Source organism: Acomys russatus, chromosome 2 (assembly GCF_903995435.1).
Source record: "Acomys russatus chromosome 2, mAcoRus1.1, whole genome shotgun sequence".
NCBI lineage: Eukaryota > Metazoa > Chordata > Mammalia > Rodentia > Muridae > Acomys > Acomys russatus.
The window spans coordinates 15,896,858-15,913,200 of NC_067138.1; the positions used below are offsets into that span (position 1 = coordinate 15,896,858).

General features: G+C 41.3%; 1 protein-coding gene across 1 annotated transcript in view; it reads right to left on the reverse strand.

Annotated features, from left to right (window-relative positions):
• Hnf4g (hepatocyte nuclear factor 4 gamma) overlaps positions 1-14,798 on the reverse strand; it is a 132,180-nt gene extending 117,382 nt beyond the window's left edge. The window contains exon 1 of the mRNA XM_051158551.1: positions 14,598-14,798. The gene's annotated coding sequence lies outside the window, so the exon portion shown is untranslated. The remainder of the gene's footprint in view (positions 1-14,597) is intronic.
• Between the last annotated feature and the right edge of the window lie 1,545 nt (positions 14,799-16,343).

Genomic DNA, 16,343 nt, shown 5'->3' on the forward strand with positions numbered 1-16,343 from the left:
CTTTAATTCCAATTCTAAGAGATCTAGTGCCTTTTTCTGATCTCTGTGAAGACCCACACTTATGTGTACACACACACACACACACACGAATGTATTTTTCTTTAAATGTAGAGTTGGGGGATAGCTTGGTGATATCCATGTACTTACAAGTACAAGGCTCTGGATTTTAGTCTCACCTTACAAAAGAAAATCTTCAGTTAAGACAAAAGTAAAAGCAATAGGTTAAGACTTGACACTTAGCTCTAGATATATTAACTAGTGTTCATAACCATTTCTTTCAAGCTCCCTAAAGACACACTTACCCAAGTCATCATCTGCCTTTCAAACACACTCATAAGAGTGAGCACAGGGTTCCAAACACATGGGATTTGCAGTTACATTTACTTTTAACAACATTAAAGTGTTGAATGACTTGTGAGTTGGGGAGTTGTCACGCTACCTGAGCTGTCAGAATCCTACTTGAAAACCCTGGAGCAAGCTGTTTCACCCCCAACTTTGAGTACAGAAAATATCTTGTGTACTGTTATAACTTTATTCCTTTATCTCTTTTAACCAGAACAGAAGTATGGCCACTATGGGACCTTCCTCTTCCAATGAGTGTGTCACCTTGCCTCTTCTCTCACCACAGATGATGGTCTGCTGTGGGTCTACTTCTCATTAACTCAAGAGTAAGACAGTATAGCAGTCTGGAAATTTTTGCATACTTTAATCCAATATTTCTTACTTAAGCACATCTCTTTAGATTGAGGAGATGATTAAAGGCCTGTCTAAGGACCGGAGCCTGAAAGAAAGACACATTTAATCTGCTTTTCAAGAAGCAGCCTGCCAACCCTGAGTTGGCATTCAGCTTGGTTTCTGGTCAGTGACACAAACACACCTACTACAGAACTTCCTTCTGCCACCTCTTGATTAAACACTGCACCCTCCACACGGAGGCCAGCATGGCGAAGAGTTGCTACACAGAAGTAGCAGTCAGGAGAACTAGTTTAGGTAAAGGTAGCAGATGCCGGTGGGTTGTTCACTGGAGGGTTTTTGTTTTATATCTTAATAATGACCAACTTTGCGTGCCATCCTTAAGCTACTTAGTTAGGTCTGCCCTAAGACCTAGCCAGAGGTACTGTCCCAAAAGGAGAGTACGTGCCTGTAATCCCAGAACTCTGTGAGGCATAGGCAGATCTCTGTTGCGTTCCTACAAAGCGAGTCCAGGATAGCCAAGGCTACACAGAGAAACCCTGTCTCAAAAACCCATAGAACAACAAAACAAAAAGGAGGGTACAGAGTTCAAGCAGTGAAAGAAGAGGGTCTGGGAGGGGATAGAAGCACAGGAAAACCTTCCAGAGGTCAATATAACTGATTTGGGATTTAAATATTTAGATTAGGTTGATTTAATTTATATTCTAAAACAAATAGTGCATACAGCCTAAGAAGTGCTAAAATATCTGAAGTCACACAAAGACTAACTCACATGTGGTGGTCCTGTGGGTATAGGTAGAATTTCTTCTCTCCTGAGTCACCTGAGGGTGGGACACCTGAGGGTGATTGGGCAGCATTCATATGCTGAAGTCATGGCCTCTTTCTTTAGATAATGGCTGTCTGTGGAGATAGGAGCTTTAAAGAGGAAACTAAGGTAAGAGGAGGTAATTCGAGTGGGTCCTGTTGTCTTTATAAAAGATTAGGACACAGACACACAGATCCAGGGGCAACCTTGTGAAGACACAAAGTAAGGGAGTTATCTTCAAGGCCAGGAGTGGGGGCCTCACAAAAAGCATAAATTAAACCCACAGTTGCCTTGACCTTGAACCTCCAGATTCCAGGACTGTGAAGAGATTGAGTTTATGCCATTCTCTACCTGGTAATAAAAGGTGACTCTGTAACCCTTGTGTGTTCAGTGCACACAAAGACATTCATGTTTCTCACTGTGTCTGAATAATGACAATAGTTCAGATAGCTGTATTCTTTGTCTGGAAAGGAGCTGACTACCCAAATGAAGAAAATAAAACAGCTTTCAATATACATAGACATCTTAAATTGTTTCCCAAGAAGTTTCTTGATTAAGTAGTTACTAATCAAAGAAAATTTAAACTAATCATTGTGATCCCTGAGGAGGTGATCACAGTGTGTACACATTTATAATTAAATGAATATTCAAAATGTTTCAACTCATTGTATAAAACTATTAATAGGCAAGTTTTAATACCATAAGCATCAAGTTTTATTTCATCAAGCACACAACTAGTATAACTTTTATTCTTAATATAATAAATTAGTTTCCATTAAGATCTCTTCATTGTTAATGTTGCTGTTTGTTTTTCAACATATGGTTTCTCTATGTAGCCTTGGCTGTCCTGGACTCACTTTGTAGACCAGACTGGCCTCAAACTCACAGAGATCTATCTGCCTTTGCTTCCCAGAGTGCTAGGATTATAGGCAGTGCCACCATGCCCAGCATCCTCTACTGAAATCTTAACTGTGATGTGTGCAGTCCATGTAACACATCTCGGAAGTCAGTCTTACACAATTTTTTTTTGTAAATGAAATTGAAAGTCCATGCATGGATGATCTTGCCATAAGTGCCAACACTTGGGAGGTTGGGGCAAAAAGATTGTGGATTGCAGTAAGTTCGAACATAGCAAGATCCTGTATAAAGGGAGAGACATAAAAATAATGTACTTTCAAATGGGAACAGTAAAATCATTTATATTTTAAATAAATAGTGATAGGACACAGAGAGTCAGAAAATGAAATTAGCTTATTTCATTCTTAGCTTTAAAAGATACTGTTGAAAAGTGAAAGTAGCTTAACAATTCAGAACATCTTAGGTTATAAAATCATCAGAAGAATTTCATGAGACCTGGAGCTGAAGGGTCCTCACTCATGTTTATACTGATACTCGGTAAGAGGTCTCAAAAGGCAACTGAGCCTATCTCTGACTCAGTTTCCATATTTGTAAAATGGAGAAAGTAACCATTTATTCCATGTAAACTTGACCTAAGGATTACATGAGAGCACATAAGTACAGGTTTTACTGCATGACATACAGAAAGTAATTAGTCACAGTAGTTGCTAATTACAGTAGTGTGTTTGTATATCCAGTCAATGGAAATAGAGGTACACGTATATGGGAATATTAATATGAGGAATCAAGATAGCAAACAGTCTCAATACTGGTTGAGTGTGTTTTCTTTGAGCCAAGACATACTAGGTGTTCTAAATGCCTGGTACATCTCATCACACTGTGTTCAGGTAAATCAGTTGTTGAGCACAGTCTAAATCAAGTCTAAATCAAGTCTAGTTGATTCTATTGTCTACATGGTCCCAAACCATCTAAGTAATATGAATTTAATCCGTGACCAGATTTAACATGTGTACACTAAATGATTTTACCTCCCCCCAAAATTTAGTATAACACAGCCGACATACTGTACATATCAATTATATAATTATTATATTTTTGGTAGCAAAATAACATTAATGTCTTCTTCTCCTCCTTCTCCTCCCCCTCCTCCTCCTCCTTCTTCCCCAGACGCAGTCTTTCTGTGTTAGCTTTGGCTGTCCTGGACTCGCTTTATTAACCAGGCTGGCCTCAAACTCACAGCACTCTGCCTGCCTCTGCCTCTGCCTCCTGAGTGCTGGGATTAGAGGTGCGCATTACCATTTCTGGCCCTTTTTACAGGTATGAGTATTTTGCCTGCATGTATGCCTGGCCAGTACTTCTGTCCTTGAAGCCTTGAGAGGCCAGAAAGGGTATCTGACCCCCCTGAACCTGGAGTTACAGACAGCTGTGAACTGCCATGTGAGTGCTGGGACTCTAACCCAGGTCTTTTTGAAGAACAGGCAGTGCTCTTAAAGACTAGGCATCTCTCTAATCTATTTTGATTGTGTAACTCCTGCACTTGAGAGCAATTACTTCATATATTCTAGATTACAACCTCCTTGTTACTTTACTATGAAAAGAATCTATGGAAAAAGCATGAAGAAAAAAAAAAGTTAAGTAGCAAATGAGAAGAAGCCTTCAAAACTTCCAAGGAGATAACAGCAGAGGGGGATGGAAAGAAGAGGGAAGAATGGGGGAGAAAAGGAGGGAGGAATGAGAGAGAGAGAGAGAGAGAGAGAGAGAGAGAGAGAGAGAGAGAGAGAGAGAGAGAGAGAGAGAGAGAGAGAGAGAAAGGAGAAGCTGGTTTCCAAACTGCATATACATTTTCATGTTTATGAAGTCATCCGTATGAGGTACAAGTTGAATAGTAGCCCATTATGAAAAAGAACTCGGGTCCCCAAGCAGCAAAGTATCAACAAAATGAATTGATTCAAACTGTTTGAAAAAGTGAGCTCTTCAAATTCTCTGTGAGATGCTCATATGAATAGTGCTCTATGAACAAAAGATGTGGTCCTGCTGATGCTTTTTTCCTCTTCACCAATTAACAAACATTTAATTTCACTTTGTTCATCAATGGTCAGTTAACAAAGAACAACAAAAAGAAAATTCACAGCACACACAGAGAACATCTCTGGTGTTTGGGGACTTTTTTTTCTAACCATTCTATAACTGTGAGTTTTCATTTTCCAAATACAGCAGTGCAAATTCTAGAGCATGGGCAAACTAAGCCATGTCATTCTTCCTCACATATTCTTAAATGTTTAAAGACACACGCACACACACACACACACACACACACACACACACACACAAACACACACACAGAGAGAGAGAGAGAGAGAGAGAGAGACAGAGAGACAGAGAGAGACAGAGACAGAGACAGACAGACAGACACACACACACACACACATGGGGAGGCAGACAGAGACATAGTGAAACACAGAAAGACAGAGACACAGACAGATAGAGGGACAAACAGAGACAGAGAGAACACTGGATCAAAAACCTGTTTAATATTGACTGAGCATTTGAAAGACTTCTGTAGTTTCAAGCTCAATTACTGCCATCATTACTATAATATTGATTTGTTTTTGTATCACTACCCACTAAAACAAGTCTAGACTCTACAGGATGACATACAAAGGTCTTGGTATTCAGTGTTCATATATTTGTAAACATGCCACCTGTTACTATTTCTCACTTTACTGCATCTTATAGCTTCATAGATCAGACTTTATTTTTTCCACTTGTATGTGTTATTCACACTCCTGATGTTAATACTCTCTGCTCTCTTTTGTTTAGGTGAAATTCTACATTTGTATAGGAATAAATCCATGTGAACAGAAAATATTTTCAGAAGCTCTATCTTACAAGTGGCCTATCTGCAAAATAGGTAGGTAGGTAGATAGATAGATAGATAGATAGATAGATAGATAGATAGATAGATAGACAGATTTTTTTTACAACTTAACAAGACAACTCAATTTAAAAAGTGGAGAGGATGCATCAAATTTGAAGAACAGTTGTACCAGAGAAATTCAGTTTTGAGACCAACTCTTGAAGAGATTCCCAGACTCATTAGCCACATGGGAAACAACAATTAAGACTGCATTTGGCATCACCCCATGCTTTTAGAACATCTACAAGCAAGGCTTCCCACACTCATGCTTGGTAAGGATATGAAAAAAGTGTAAATCCTCCCCACTGCCCTTTGAAACATAAAACAGTGCATGCACTCTAACGCCCGGTGAATGATTTGCTCTGTCCCAACCACCATTCTACTCCTGGCTAGTTTTATGAGACAAACAACAGCATTTGTGCACACAAAGACTTTGTACAAGAATGTTTATAGTGGCTTTATTTGAAGTAACCAATTACTGGAAAGGAGCCAAGGTCCATCAGCAGGAGAGTAAACAAATTGTGACATTTCCACAGGCTGTCCTACTCTTCAGCAAAACATTTAAAAGTGAACTGTTCACATCTGTAATAAAGTAGTAGTAAGCCTGCTGAAGTGAATGAAGGAAGCAAGGTACAGGCAATGCTGTAGTGTCCCATGAGTGTGAGGTCCTCGCCCACGCAAACCAGTTTAAGGGACAGAAAGTAGATCAACCAGGAAAGGAACAGCAGTGAAAATTTATGTAAGAAATGGTATGAAGAAGCTTTCAGTGTGTTAGGTATATTATCTTTATTGTAAGGGTTGTTTTGGATGTATACGTATAAGTGACGAGGTTTTTCAAGTTACGTACTTTAAATATATATCCTTTTTACATCTCAATTATACCCCATAAATCTGGGATTTCCCCCCCAAAGGAAGAAAATATTGCCAGGTTTAACAACATGAATGAATCTCAAAGAAATTGTACAAAATTCAAACAGACAACCACAGAAGTCTACAGACTGTTTGGTTCCCTTTCTCTGGTAGTCTGGAATAGGTGGCACTGTGGGCTGAGGTCAGATTAGTTTGCCTGGGAGTGGCAGAGGAAGCTGACTGCCGTGGAGCCCAGGGAACAGATATGAAGGGTATGGATGAAGAAATCTTTGTTACCTTCCTTGTATGAGTGGTTACACAGCTGTGTATATTTGTCACAGTCATAGAAATGTATGTGTTTATAAGCCAGGTGGAGGTGGCACACAGCTTTAATTCCAGCACTCACAGAGGCAGAAACAAGAGGTTCTCTGTGAATTTGAGGCAATCCTGGTCTACAAAGTGAGTTCCAGGACAGCCAAGGCTACACAAAGAAGCTATGTCTCAAAAAAAAAAAAAAAAAAAAAAAAAAAAAAAAAGACTATGACTGAGGGGAACTTCCTCCCTTTATATGCTCATAGGGTATCAAGTCTCTTCTTGGTAGCCTGCTATTCTTCCTCTGAGTGCCACCAGGTCTCCCCATCCAGGGGACGTAGTCAAATATGAGGCACCAGAGTACGTGTGAAAGTCATACCCCACTCTCCACTCAACTGTGGAGAATGTCCTGTCCATTGGCTAGATCTAGGTAGGGGTTTGAAGTTTACAGCTTGTATTGTCCTTGGCTCGTGCCATAATTTGAGCGGGACCCCTGGGCCTAAATCTGCCTATCATAATGTTCTTGTAGGTTTCTAGGACCCTCTGGATCCTTCTACTTTGCTATTCTCCCATGCTTCTCTCATCTAGAGTCCCAATAGGATATCCTCCCCTCTGTCCCAATTTCCTGGTAAGTGACATAGGGGAGGGGAGTAAGGGGAAAATGGGAGGGAGGGAGGAATGGGAGGATACAGGGATGGGATAACCATTGAGATGTAATATGAATAAATTAATAAAAAAAGGCTTTTAAAAAACAAAGAGGAGCAGCCCATTATTTTCAATGAATGACTGTAAAATATTAAGGAAATATAGGTTTGCTGACACCATAAATTGTTAAAAATCTAAAACAAAACAAAACAAAACAAAACCAAAAGGAATATGTTAATAAAAATGATGTTATCTTCTTGAGTTCATTTAAGAAAAATTAATGGGCCTCTCTCCAGATATCTATAATACTTTTCCAGTACTCAGTAGCTAAGTGCATCTCAGTGAACAGTAATTCTCTTAAATCCATCTCCCTCAAACATGAGAAACTTAAGACCATAGCATGGCTTAATTTGCAACAGAGAAGGCAGAACTTTAAAATAAGGCTCTTAATACATGGCATAATCCTGCTATCAGCATGTCCCTTCACTCGCCATTACAGTTACATATTCAGCAGGTAGACACATGCTCCTGAAGTTATCCCAGAGCGTAGGCACTCCTAATAGACCTTACTATTAATAGACCTTAATATTTGGTTGACCGTCATCAAGTCTTTAACCACCATGTTTGATGAAGTTAAAAATTCACAGAGAAAGAACAAAACTCAATTAAAATGACATGTAGGGATAAAAGGTTGGGAAAAAATATAAGTGGCATGTAAGTGAAGGTTTGCAGCATAAGTAGAAATTGGCTTGGAAGGTTGAAGCAGGTGAAAGCAGTGATGACTCTGACGAAGAGTGTTCCAACTGGTGGAAATGTCATATCTGATGGCATAGAGCTAGCATAGTGCATTTGAGGAACTACACATGGCATTTCTCCTCAGCCAAGTGATATCACACAGAGAGGGTTAAGCTTGTGGTGGTCATATGTCACATTACGAGGGCTCTGTTAGTAAAAGAACAGCCTTTTCAGGGAGCACATTAGAAAATTAACATATGATCACATTTCATTCCTGCATAAGGCTCTCTTGCCTTACAAGAGATTGGGCTGCTGAGGTTAAGAAAAAAGAATATTGTCAGTTATAACAACTCTTGTTGGAAATAAAAAATTACCCAGCTGGAAATTAACCAAAAGTAGGTAACAGTATTCTTTGTATTTATAAAACAGTTTTCCTGAATGACCTAATAAATTTTAGCTCTACCGAACAGATCAAATTTTAACATGAACCCATGTAGAAAGACAATAGTTGAAAAAACTCAAAATCATAACTGTGACCAAATCAAAGGTTTCATTGCACTGGAGACAGGCCCATTCCAATTTAGGAACCATTAAGTTGTAGCCACAGAACAGCACAGAAGGGAAGCAAAAAGACTAGGTGCCTAGAAAGCAAATGGTGTCCTATCCCTACATAAGCTTAGAGAATGGGATACCAGTGGGCTTCAGCCTCTCCTACTCTCTCACTGTCTAAATTCCATCCTTAGCTCTTCATCATGAATATACCATTTTACATCTGGGTGAAGCTGCCTACCCTTTACTCTGTTGCTTATCTCACCCTTTTAAGTCCATAGCCCAAAATTCTGTAAATCTAAAAACTAGTCATAGGTCAGTCTACTTAGGGTTGGATGCCTTCCTTTTGACTAGCCAACTAGTTGCAACTGTTGTCACCTACATCCACTGTAGCCACCTTGTGGTCCTGGGCTCCTCCCTACTTCGCTTCCTGCCAGGACTCCTCCTCCAGGTGAACTCCAACTGCTTCTAACATCCTTCTGAGTCTCCCCAACACATCCTAATCAGAACAGAATTAATTCTTCCGTGAAATCTCTCTGGGTGATCTAAGCTAAATGCACTTTTGTGCTTCCGTTTCTCCACAGCATTATGGCAATTACAAACCCTGTATTCCGTCCTGACTACTGTGTGTGTTTGTCTTCCCAGTAGATTATTTATGTTTGAAGGTGGGGATTCTGAATTCTGTTTGCTTTCTAGGCACTTCTATGCATTAGTACTATCCTTATAACTTATTTCTAAGTTAATATAAATTGTCTTCATTTGCAAGCTATAACCATGGTATCTGAAATAAAAAGTATAATACTTTCTAAATAGTTTGACTTATTTATTGTTATTTTATGTGCATTGGTGTTTTGCCTACTTGTATGTCTGTATGAGGGTGTCAAATCCCCTGGAGCTGGAGTTACAGAGAGTTGTCAGCTGCCAAGTGGGTGCAGGAAATTAAACCCAGGTCATTTGTAAGAGCAAGCAGTGCTCTTAATCACCAAGCTATCTTTCCAGCTCAAGAAATATAATATTTTTAAGTTACAGATTCTACAAATCTCAAACAAAAAAGACCAGAACCTACAAAGTCCAGTATAGTATGCGTGTGTTTTGAATAGGGATGGCTGTCATAGACTCATGTGTTTGAATGCTTGGCACAGAGGGAGGTACTGTTAGGAGGTGTGGCTTTGTTGAAGGAAGTGTGTCGTTCTAGGGGAGGGCTTTGAGGTCTCCTATGCTCAAGCTACACCCGATGTGGTACATAGGTTCCTTCTGCTGCCCTTACATCAAGATGTAGAACTCTCAGCCCCTTCTCCAGCACCATGTCTGCCTACACTCTGTCCTGTTTCCTGCCATAATAATGAACTAAACCTATGAAACTATAGGCCAACCCCAATTAAATGTTTTCCCTTATAAAAGTTGCCTTATAAGAGTTCTCTTATAAGAGTTGGCCATTGTGTCTCTTCACAGTAATAAAACCCTAAGACGTATGTAAACACAGAAGTTGTCAAATGCTTTTAAAAGTTAAGCCACCAGGTCCAAGTGATCTCAGCCAACACAGAGAAGATGGAGATATACACTATCTAGATGTTTGTGCCAACTTTTGCTGTCATATTTCAGTATGTCATATCTAAGTATGGCTCCTCAACAACGAGTGTGTCTCATATAAAGAATGTAAGAAGTCCCACATCGTTTGTAGTATGTGGGAATATGGTCTTCACCTAATAGCTGATTAAACTGATGCGCTTGCTCTCAACAAAACTGAGATTGACACATGAGTCTTGCCAAAGCCCAAACAATGTACTAAGCCAATGAGCAAGCTGGGATGAGTTTCTTTCACACACAAAAGCCAAAGATTCTGTGAAAACTGGGACAGTCTACGGAGGCATCAATGGGGACCCAGGGCCAGTCACAGGCTTAGGCCAGGTTGCTATGGTGTTCATAGATTCTTAAAAGTCATATGCCCTTTGTTTGATTGCATGCATATGACAATCTTTGACGTAAGAGCAAATAAAACTATCACCCGTATAAGTAGGCTCACAACACCAGTACCTCCTTCTCCAGGGAATCTCATACCCTTTTCTGGCTTCCACATGCACGAATATGTATAGCCAAAACTAAAAACAAATATTTTAAAAAGTATTACAAATTGCCAGGCAACAGTGTCACACACTTTGAATCTTAGTGTTTGGGAGGCAGAAGCAGGAGGATCTCTTGAGTTCCAGGCCAGCCTGGCAAACAGAGCAAGTTCCAAGACAACCAGGCCAAACCAGAGAAACCTTGTCTCAGAAAATAAATTACAAATAATCATTTCATCCTACATATTAAGATACATTTGTAATACATTTTGAACTACTTGTGCATTTTACAGAAAACCACTATGAATGAAGGGTAGGAACAAGAGTGTGGCATTCCATGCCATCGGCTGATTCTACCACCTAAACAACACAGTCTACCCCAACGTCTTAAGCTACAGGCTGGGAGGGCTAGGCATAGCTACTCTTTAAGGTGCCCTTAAAGTGAATGGGCAAGAGACTATTAAGATACTTGCATCAGTGCCAGATCCGTGAGAATGGAACTCTGCACAGGACACATCAGGAACTAGTTCCCACATCCACTTTGTGACCTAGAAATACCTCTCCAGACCAACAGCAAAGGAACATGGCTTTGCCTGCAGTGCCAAGGTCTCAGCCCTCACACCCCCTCATTTGGGGACAGCTGTGGCTTGAATAACTGTATGCACGAGGCATCCATGGTTTCTTTTCTGTCTCAGAGCCACATGGCAGTCCTGGAATCCCCAGCTTTGACTCTTGTGAATGTTGCTCATAATTTCTTTCTTTCTGTTTCATTTGTGCTATTTGTAAAATAAAGAGCTTAATACTATGTAGAACTATTATAAAGACTTGAAAATTGCTTAGGATAATACAACTACATATTAAGTGTGTGTGTGTGTGTGTGTGTGTGTATGAGAGAGATAGAGAGAGAGAGAGAGAGAGAGAGAGAGAGAGAGAGAGAGAGAGAGAGAGTTTGTACACACTGGCATAGGTATGAAAGTAAGTCTTATCTTTTGTACTGAATTTCTTTGTGTGCTTATTATATACAGAAGTTCATGTATATGAATGTGTGTATCCACACATGTGAGTGAGTGGAGGTAAGAGGAGAAACACGGGTGTTGCACCTCAGGCACAATCCACCTTGAGATTTTGAGACAGGGTGTCTCTTCAGCCTGGGGCTCATAGATTAGGATTGACTGGCTAGCACATAAATGCAAGGTATCCATGTTTGCCTTCATGTCTTGAGCTTATAAGAGTCTGCGCCTGGTTTTCCAAGATTGGTTCTAGAGAGCAAATTCATATTCTTATGCTTGTGTGGCAAGCCCTTTACCAATGGAGCTGTCTCCTAAACCCCCACATTTATTTATTTAAAGGAATGGTACAAATTCGATAACTTAAGTAGATGTTGTGGTGCAATTTATAGAAAAGGTAAAAATAATGTCAATATATATGTTCTGCTGAGGTCATCAGAGATGGTATTCCATGGTTGGTTGGGGGAGTAAGCCTAGGGCTTAGCTCCTCTTACCACTACCTCCTGGAATACGGTTTTCACAGACATTCAATATGCCAGATGTGAGACTTCCTTATTTGGAAAATTGGATAACTGTAAAGAACCCAGCAGGGTATGGTGGCTAACCCCTGCATCCCATCACAGGAAAATCCCTGTGAACCTGGTCTACCCTGTGTGAAAAAAAAAAAAAAAAAAAGAGAGAGCTGAGAATACAGCTCACTCTGGAGAGTGTTTATCTACCATGTCCAAACCCCTGAGGTTTTTCTCTATCATCACCTAAGTCAGGTATGACAGATGCGTACCTGTAATCTCAGAACTGGAGAGGTAGAAGAGGTAATAAAGTCAAGATCGTCCATTAAGTCATAGCAATCTCAAAGCCAGGCCAGTGTAGGACAAAAAAGAACCCTTCTTGAAGGAGAAGAAGGAGGAGAAGGAGGACGGGGGAGAAGGAGAGGGAAGAACTGGTAAAGGAAAAAGAAAGAAAGAAAATGGTGATGGCAAAGTAGACAAAGAAGACAAAGATAAAGGATCCACAGCCCATAACGATAACTCTTTCTTTCAAGCTGATCTTGGCCCTAGGATGAGAATCCTACTTTAGGAAGATGACAACCATATTAATCAATAGCTACACAGATCACAACTACTGTGAGGCCACCAGTGACACTTAGAATATTGAAATTCTCACCAGGAACCAGTATCTGCAGCCATCCCTGGACAAGTGGTAATAAATACAGGAACATCTTTTATGGTGATGTTGGGAGCACAGTACATGCTAGGCAATTGCTACATCCCCAGCCCTTTGATAGCATTCCAAAGATTTGTTAACACCTGCAAAGCAAAACTCTCAGCTACCCAAACTCACTCGCCCAGGGATGACTTGTACAATCCTCACATAGTGCTCTCCAAACTGGACAGCACTGTTCAACTAGAGAGTAGCAACATTTTATGAGACTGACACACTACCTACTGCACTAGCAAGGCTCCTTAGAGTGGCAATATTTTAAAAATTGGCATTCAGTGTGTCTGGCATAAGCATAGTTAGTTTAGAGTGGATACTTTGATATAATATGAGTCATTATTCAGCTTTTGAAGCCATTGAACCCTCATGAGCTATACACTTGAAGATTGTGAAGATACAAACCCAAATTTCAACAAAGGCTTTACACACAAGTAGACCGCCATTTTCTTTACGTTTGTACTAAAATTTGCATGTTTCTTTACAAACTAGAATTACTTCTGGAACTTATAGAAATAACAAGGATTTTGAAAGTAATGAAGCATTCTAATGAATATATACTTACTGAGCTTGCAACATGGTATGTAGGCCAGTGTTTAAAATGTTGTCAACTTCTTGTTGAAAATCTCCTTGTCGGTTTTGAAGTTTAAAAATGGAGCACTGAGACTATAGTTATTATTTCCATGGTGAGTATTTTAAAAATCCCTAAAATTAATTTGTGTTGTCCCATAAGCTTATAGCCAAAATTGCAGAATAAAACGTCTCTTGAAATCTTTACAGGGATGTTTTAGTTAAGGGTGCCTTCCTAAAGCTTGCTGACATTCCCGTATTTGCAGACTTATAAGTGAAGAGAAAGGGACTAGCAAGGAGAAAGCCAATTGCTGTCAATTTCCACATTGACTTGGTCAAGGGTTTCCTTCAGACACCGAAGATCAGGTGGCCTGAGTCAGAAGTGTGAGATCTGAGGGAGGCTGCTAAGGGGAGGGGCAGGAAGATGACTATGAATGGTGATAGTCAAAGTGGAGGAATAGTACCTGCCTGTGACAAGAAACAAGTCATGTGTAAAATAAGTGAGATAAAGTAACTAAAGCGCGAACAGGAAATGCTACCATCACTGAGCTTCCCTATTTGCAGGCTATCCCACAACGTTTAGGGCTCCTGTGCTTATATTTTTCCAGCCCTCGTCCTCAAATGAAAACTAAGGTTGTTTTGCAAACTTTAGTTCCATTTGCAGACACCCTTAAAAACACATCCCCTAAGGTAGGGATCATCATAGGCACTTCTTAGATCTTATCACCTACTCGTTTATTCCTCTTAGACACTGCATGACTGTCATTTAATCCAAATGTGGATTACCTCAACATCCAATAGGCCAAATCTTCTTCACAAAGTCCTTTTACTAAAATACACAATTTTCACAATTGCCTCCAACAGCATCACCAGAAGGCACCTAAGCCCCAAATGTCTGAAAAATATATGGATCACATTTGACTATAGGCCATAGCGGGGATGCTTCTGCACCAAGCACCAACCCTCACACTTCTATTGTCCCTTAATATTCAGTCACGTGTCCTAGCTTGGACCCACCCCCCCAACTTCCAGGGAACCCCCCCAACACCAAGAAATCTTAGAATCACGTGACCAGCGACAACAGCCCCCAAAGCTTTCCAAGACACTCAAACAAATGCAGTTTCTGTTCTCTTTTTCCAGGGAGAAGAAGAAAGGGCTTGAACAATCTCAAACTCCAGCAGCCTCCACCCTTTCTTCAGCCCACCTGGGCTGGAGGAGGCCTGGGGGTGATCTGCCTCTTAATATCAGGCCTAGGGATCAGGGTGCTCAGCCTCTCAACCTCCTACTTAGGGGAACTGAGACTCCCGGTGCAGGACAGCGGGGGTGGGGGAGGCGTGGAGCCGATCATTCCCCTGGCACCAGGCGCGGGCGGAGCGACTCACCCAGGCCAGCAGCTCCGGAGCTCCCGCGAAGCACTCAGCTGCGCGGTTTGCGCTGCATCTCATCGGCAGGTCCCCACCGGCCCTGACAGCGGTGTCCCGCGGTGCACCGTCCCCGGGGGCCAGGAAGTTTGCAGCCAGCCAGGAGATGGGGTGGGGCTCCAGGAAAGGTAGCACTGGGATTTTGTTGTTTTGTTTGTTTGTTTGTTTGTTTGTTTTTTTCCTGGATCTCTAGCAAAGATTTTTGGGGACCATATGCCGGGAGAATATTAGCTTTGCTCAATGGCGACGGGGCCGGGACCAGACTCTCACAGTGAGATCGATTTACTAAACAAACTGAATCGTGGGTGGGGATGTTAAACAGTAACCAGCGAGTCTCAATGAAAACTGAAAGCAGCGAGAGAGCCTCCGCCTGGGAGCAATTTCCCGGTTCCCAGGCCGTGTGGCTTGCGGGCCAGCGAGTCCCAGAGCTTTCTGGCTGGACCGCTGCGACCGTCGGGCCTTAGCAGCCATCCCTCAGTGACTGCCACAGGCCGCATTCTGAGATCAGCAGGGCAAGGACCCCTGTGGCTTGATGCCTCCAACTGGAGCTAGCAACTCTTGCATCTCCCTGGCACCACCAGCCCAGCCAGGTTGAGTCGAGGTGCACGTCCCATCTGAAACCAGGCACCTTCCCCTCCCCTCGGAGCAACACCTCATCACCTCTTGGGGGCTGCATTTACTCAGGCTAGGAAGTGCTTCAGAACAAGTGACAGGAAGAAGCCTGTGATCCTAGGATGCGAATCTAATTCATTGCCCAAGAGGTTCAGAAAAGGGGCGGAAGTATCATTAAAGGGAATTAAATGGGTTGCTGAGAGCAGGACTGCAGCCACACCGCTAGAGGACCCAAAGGCTACTTCTTAAAATTGCGCCTTGGGCCTGTGAGTGGTTGCTCTGTTCTGCAAGAGTTCTGGGCAAGGAAGGCAGAAGGCATTTCCCTTCCAGATGCCGGTGGTTTCTAGTCAATAAAAAAAAAAAACAAAAAAACAAAAAAAAAAAAAAAACAAAAAAAAAAAAACCTTTTTACATATCGGCGCCTCCCAGAACCTTCTTCCTTATGAAATGATACCTGACACATCCCTGCTACAGCTGGTCATTTTTGCCAGGAGTTTGTGACAGGAACAGTCAGAGCTGTGATATTCTTTTTTAATCTCATCGGTTTAACATCACGTTCACAGGAATGAAAGGCTTCAGGTCCAGCAAGTAATTATGCTCAGGAGATAAACAGTTACTTAATCCACAGGATTTTTTTTTTTTTCTAATGAGGGGGTTGGCTGTTACTTCAGTACTGTAATAATGCCAGAGAGATCAAAGAGCTACGGGTGTGTGTGTGTGTGTGTGTGTGTGTGTTTCTTTTTTCTTTTTAGATAGGATTTACTAAAGTTTCTCAGTTTCCTCTTTTGAATAGCTCGTTGAATGGGTCCTTTAAAAACAAGGAGTTAGCTGTTTTAGAAATCAGAACAAAGGAGACAGATCACATATAATTTTCTTTAAACGGAGTTTTTAGAGCAAAACACATTCTTTAGGTGCTCACTGCCCACGAGACCTTACAAACAGTGTGAGGAAAGTGGCTTCTATCCAGGCCATCTCAGAATACCAACCAGTCAGGGATGGTCATAGAGTTAGAGTCAATGGGTAACATTTATTATGCAAATCGCCCACAGGTTTGTTGTTTACAGCTTCCTGTGTACAAAGTTTTCAGATAGCGCA